The 4,792-nt window shown below is 44.6% G+C and overlaps 1 long non-coding RNA gene across 3 annotated transcripts; it reads right to left on the bottom strand.

The window, feature by feature from the left end:
- Nucleotides 1-274: 274 nt before the first annotated feature.
- On the bottom strand, nt 275-4,332 carry LOC146751567 (uncharacterized). Of its 3 annotated transcripts, XR_014941357.1 has the most exons (3): nt 4,085-4,332; nt 2,566-2,667; nt 275-383 (listed from the first exon to the last, which is right to left on the bottom strand). It is a non-coding gene; the product is annotated as an uncharacterized LOC146751567 (long non-coding RNA). The 3 variants fall into 3 exon arrangements; XR_014941356.1 differs by lacking the exon at nt 2,566-2,667; XR_014941358.1 differs by lacking the exons at nt 2,566-2,667; nt 4,085-4,332 and adding an exon at nt 1,255-1,355.
- Nucleotides 4,333-4,792: the final 460 nt, after the last annotated feature.

Below are 4,792 nucleotides of genomic sequence, written 5' to 3'. Positions count from 1 at the left end.
AATTGAAAAGCTATAACCAATTTGATTAAGATTAATTAACAACATATCAAAAACAAATTTAGTTGCAGTTAAATGATTACAAAACAAAACCCAATGTGGGTGAAGTTAATACATTACTAAGCTAAAACCAATTTGTTTAAGCGTGATGTCAAATCTAAAACCAATTTGGGTAAGGTTAACTGAACGCAAACCTTAAACCAAATGGGTTAACAGAACTTAACTCAAAAGCTAATTCCAATTAAATGGAGGTTAATTGACTAACATGTAGCTGATGTGCTGTTGTGATGGATCGTCAGCCCCCCAAAGCTTTATTGAACGCCTGCATGGCAGCATGGAGCGCTGCATCAAAGGGGAACATCCATCAGCCAGGGAATATAAGGGCCCTGAGGAAGAAAGAGAGATAGTTAGATCAATGGGCTGAAGCCAGTGGGACATGAAAATGTAAAATAGTGGGCAAGGCCCAAAAATCTGCTACAAAAAAAACACCAAAATGGAGCAAAAAGTGCAAAAGAAGAACACAGAGAATGCCAAAATGAACAGCAAGACCCAAAAGAGCAGCACAAAAAACATCAAAACAAAACATAATACAACACAAAACTCTGCAGAGAACAGGAATAGGGACATAAAGGCACAACAAAATGATGCAGGAAACTGCAAAATGGAAGAAAGCACCCAAGAGAACATCAAAATATTGGGCAAGGGCCTACAAAAGGATGCAGGGAACACTGAAAAGGAGGGCAAAGCCCAAGAGAACAAGAAAAGGAATGGCAAAATGGACTGCAAAGCCCAAAAGAATGATGCAATGGATGCCTAAATGGATGGCAAAGTCCAAAAGAATGATGCAATGGATGCCTAAATGGACAGCAAAGTCCAAAAGAATGATGCAATGGATGCCTAAATGGACGGCAAAGTCCAAAAGAATGATGCAATGGATGCCTAAATGGACGGCAAAGTCCAAAAGAATGATGCAATGGATGCCTAAATGGACGGCAAAGTCCAAAAGAATGATGCAAGATACACCAAAATGGAGGGCAAAGCCGAAGAGAACAACGCAAGGAACGCCAAAATGGAGGGCAAGAAAAACACTGCAAGAAACAACTGAGCAACAGCAAAGAGAAAACACAAAGACAACACAGTAGGACAAGCACAGACAGCCCATAGGACACCACAGAGTGCAAAAAATGAAGTCAAAAACACTAACCTCGCATCTCAGTACGTAACAAGTAAAAACCAATTGCTATGTGCTGCCCTTACCTGCTGGGCTGAGAGTTACCATCACAAAGCTGGGTCCAAGCAATGCAGGTTTCTGTTCCTCGCTGCTCTCATCAGGAGCCGCACATCTCTGTGCTCTGCTGGAACCCGTTGGACAAAAGAAGGCAATGAAGGCACTGGGATAGAATTAATGCTATTAGCAATATAATTAATGCTATTATGGATATAATTAATGCTACTTTTAAGTCTAAATTTGCAGTAAGTTTAACAATTGTATCCCACAATATGACCATAATTAAAGTAACTTTCACATAAAGCACTGAGCATCACTTTTATGACTGCATTTATCATAACAGACGCCTTTAGTATTGGGTAAATATTAGGTAAATTTCAGTTCCATTAACAAATACAGCTTACAGACTTTACCACTACAACCCGCATTAAGCCGGGGGAGCAGATCAAGATTAACACAAACAAAACTTCCCAGCAAATCCCAAAGACAAGCAGAACAACCACAGAAAGACACTGCAACAGAAAAGCAAAGCAAGCAGCCAAGGGTAAGACAAGGACAAAAGCAATAAGGAAAGCCAAGGGAAAGCCAAAGCGAAAGCAACAGCAAACAGACCATTATAGGGAACACCAAGAACAAAGGCCAAAGGGAAAACAGCGTGGAGAGCCAAGAGAACTACAAAGGGAACAATGAAACAGAGGGCAAGGCCCAAAAGAATGATGCATGGAACTGCAAGATAGAGCAAGGCCATAAAGAACACTGCAGGGAACATCAAGATGGAGAGCAAGGCCCAAAAGGGCACATACAACATCAAGATGTGGGGCAAGGCCTAAAAGAACACTGCATGGAAGTGCAAAACAGAGGGCAAGGCCCAAAACAGCACTGCTGAAACATCAAGATGGAGGGCAAGGCCAAAGAGAACATCACGCAGAACATCAAGATGAGGACAAGGCCCAGAAGAACACTGCAAGGAACATCAAGATGGGAGGCAAGGCCCAAAAGGGCACTACAAGAAACATCAAGATGGGGGGCAAGGCCCAATAGAACATTGCAAAGATGATCAAGATGGAGGGCAAAACAGCAGAGGAAACTGCTTGGAACTCCAACATGGAATGAAAGGCTGAAGGGAATGAAGCACCAAAATGAACAACAAGGCCCATAGAATGAACAGAACATAAAGTGAGAACAAAGGAAACACTGCAGGAAATGCTGGAGAAACAGCAGAGAACAGAGGAAATGAGAATGCAGAAGGATGAGAGCAGATATTATCATTATAATAATGGAACATTACCTTCAATCTCAGTATGGAACAGGTAAAAAGCAATTGTGTGTGCTGCCCTTACCTGCTGGGCTGAGAGTTACCATCAGCAAAGCTGGGTCTGGAGCATTCCAGGCAATGCAGGTTTCTGTTCCTCACTGCTCTCATCAGTAGGATAGAATCCATGCTATTAGGGATGGAATAAATACTATTAGAAATAGAAGTAATGCTATTTCTAAGGTTAAAGGTGCAGTTACTTTAAAATGGTATTTTGCACTATGATTAGAATGAAAGGTACTTAAAAACAAAGGGTTCAATTTACAGATACTCTACAGAAAACTGCAATTATCACTAAATTTCCCATTAAGGCCATAAAGTTCCTGCAATTATCCCATAAAGTTCCCTTAAGGTCAAGATTACCATGAATGCTGCCTCCCAGCAAACCCCATAGAGCCAAAGGCAGCAGAACAAGCACAGAAAGCCCCAACAAATGGAAAGCAAAGCAAACACCAACAGTAAGGCAAGGGCAACAGTAATAAAACAGCCAAGGGAAAGCAACAGCAAGGAGAGTGGTATGAAACACCAAGAACAGAGGGCAAAGGGAAGGCGGAGTAGGAGGCCAAATGGAAACAGCAAAAGAACACTGCATGGAACAACAAAAAGGAGGGCACGGCCCAAGAGAACATGGCAGGGAACATCAAGATGGAGAACAAGGCCCAAAAGGGCATTAAAGGAACATCAAGATGGAGAACAAGGCCCAAAAGGGCATTAAAGGAACATCAAGATGGAGAACAAGGCCCAAAAGGGCACATACAACATCAAGGTTTAGGGCAAGGCCTAAAAGAACACTGCATGGAACTGCAAAACAGAGGGCAAGGCCCAAAACAGCACTGCTGAAACATCAAGATGGAGGGCAAGGGCCAAAAAAATGATCACGTAAAGCATCAAGATGGAGGGCAAGGCCCAAGGGAACATCATGCAGAACATCAAGATTAGGACAAGGCCCAGAAGAACACTGCAAGGAACATCAAGATGGAGGGCAAGGCCCAAAAGGGCACAACAAGAAACATCAAGATGGGGGGCAAGGCCCAAAAGGGCACTACAAGAAACATCAAGATGGGGGGCAAGGCCCAACAGGGCACTACAAGAAACATCAAGATGGGGGGCAAGGCCCAACAGGGCACTACAAGAAACATCAAGATGGGGGGCAAGGCCCAACAGGGCACTACAAGAAACATCAAGATGGGGGGCAAGGCCCAAAAGGGCACTACAAGAAACATCAAGATGGGGGGCAAGGCCTAAAAGGGCACTACAAGAAACATCAAGATGGGGGGCAAGGCAGCAGAGGAAACTGCTTGGAACTCCAACATGGAATGAAAGGCTGAAGGGAATGAAGCACCAAAATGAACAACAAGGCCCATAGAATGAACAGAACATAAAGTGAGAACAAAGGAAACACTGCAGGAAATGCTGGAGAAACAGCAGAGAACAGAGGAAAAGAGAATGCAGAAGGATGAGAGCAGATATTATCATTATAATAATGGAACATTACCTTCAATTTCAGTATGGAACAGGTAAAAAGCAATTGTGTGTGCTGCCCTTACCTGCTGGGCTGAGAGTTACCATCAGCAAAGCTGGGTCCAGGCAATGCAGGTTTCTGTTCCTCACTGCTCTCATCAGGAGCCGCACGTCTCTGTGCTCTGCTGGAACCTGTTGGACACAACACAGCAATGAAGGCACTGCCCACATCTGCAGGGAGCTCATAGACACAGCACTCACCTTGGGTTTGGTAGGTAGGGATGTTGGAACCAACGGGGCCCCATGAGACCCCATTGGAACCAATAGGGCCCCACATAAGACCCCATTGGACCTTATAAGGTCAACAATCCAGTGCAAGACCAACCAAGGTCCTGAAATCAAACAGTCTATGAGTCCAGATGAGATGCATTGCAGACTGAGAAGTGGTGACAATGGGGTGCAGTCCGGTGAGCAGAAACACGGCCAACATGGCACTCCTTTGTAGGAAGGTAGAAGGGATGAGCCCAGGAACCGCTGAGCCGTCGGTCCCACTGCTGTGCTGGGAATGACCACAAAGCAGATCCTCATAGAAGGACCCAGGGCTCATGGAAGGCAGGAGGTGATGATGGAGATCCTCATAGAAGGACCCAGAGCTCATGGAAGGCAGGAGGTGATGATGGAGATCCTCATAGAAGGACCCAGGGCTCATGGAAGGCAGGAGGTGATGATGGAGATCCTCATAGAAGGACACAGGGCTCATGGAAGCAGGAGGTGATGATGGAGATCCTCATAGA

This window comes from Coturnix japonica, unplaced genomic scaffold, assembly GCF_054131305.1.
Source record: "Coturnix japonica strain WE unplaced genomic scaffold, WE-NBRP24 Scf074, whole genome shotgun sequence".
Lineage (NCBI taxonomy): Eukaryota > Metazoa > Chordata > Aves > Galliformes > Phasianidae > Coturnix > Coturnix japonica.
The sequence above is the reverse complement of the archived record's forward strand: the minus strand, read 5'-3'. Positions and strand labels throughout refer to the sequence as shown.